The sequence below is a fragment of the Rhinoderma darwinii genome, chromosome 5 (assembly GCF_050947455.1).
Source record: "Rhinoderma darwinii isolate aRhiDar2 chromosome 5, aRhiDar2.hap1, whole genome shotgun sequence".
NCBI lineage: Eukaryota > Metazoa > Chordata > Amphibia > Anura > Rhinodermatidae > Rhinoderma > Rhinoderma darwinii.
The window spans coordinates 212,792,170-212,792,856 of record NC_134691.1 but is presented as its reverse complement, the minus strand read 5'-3'; the positions used below and the strand labels follow the sequence as shown (position 1 = coordinate 212,792,856).

Below are 687 nucleotides of genomic sequence, written 5' to 3'. Positions count from 1 at the left end.
GTTTGCAAATGTGGAATACCATAACATTGTAAATAAAAATGGTTTTATTCTTTTATGTCTTTTATGCCCTGTATAAATTTTATCCTGCTATTGTTCTGTACTTTTATTATAACATCTGTATTACTGGTCTTATTATTATTACTTTTGTATTCATTTAAATGTATGAATATTTATGTATTATGCCATTGATTTTATCTTGTGGTTTCAATTTTAAAAAAAAGTCTGTAAAATATAATATTTTTGCCAATAAAAAACTTTGTTGAAACCTTATCTGTTCTTATCAGTTTAATATCTGATACGTCCCCTATCTGGGGACCATATATTAAATGGATTTTTAGAACAGGGAGATGGAAATAGAGCTTGCTCTGTCCACTCCACGCATTGACCTGGTATTGCAGTATTTCCAGGACCGGTGCACCCTTCCCTTATGTGTTTACTAAAATCAGATTCCAAAAGTGCTATTTGTGTTTGCTATTGTTTTTGTCTTTCTGAAGGGATCTCCCCTTTTAATCCCATTATTTCAACACCTGTTGGACAATGCATTTGTACAGTCATGTGTGATAATGAGCTCATTGATTAAATGCAATTAATGAATAGATTGCCACCTCTTGTTGTGTGTCGTCTGTGTTTCTGTATTTCCGGCATTTCACATTGGAACAGCTCATTCACCTTCCTTGTCTTCTCTCC

The 687-nt window shown here is 33.0% G+C and overlaps 1 non-coding gene across 1 annotated transcript; it reads left to right on the top strand.

The window, feature by feature from the left end:
- The first annotated feature begins 231 nt into the window (after positions 1 to 231).
- Positions 232 to 423, top strand: LOC142653976 (U2 spliceosomal RNA). Its single transcript, XR_012848809.1, has one exon. It is a non-coding gene; the product is annotated as a U2 spliceosomal RNA (small nuclear RNA).
- Positions 424 to 687: the final 264 nt, after the last annotated feature.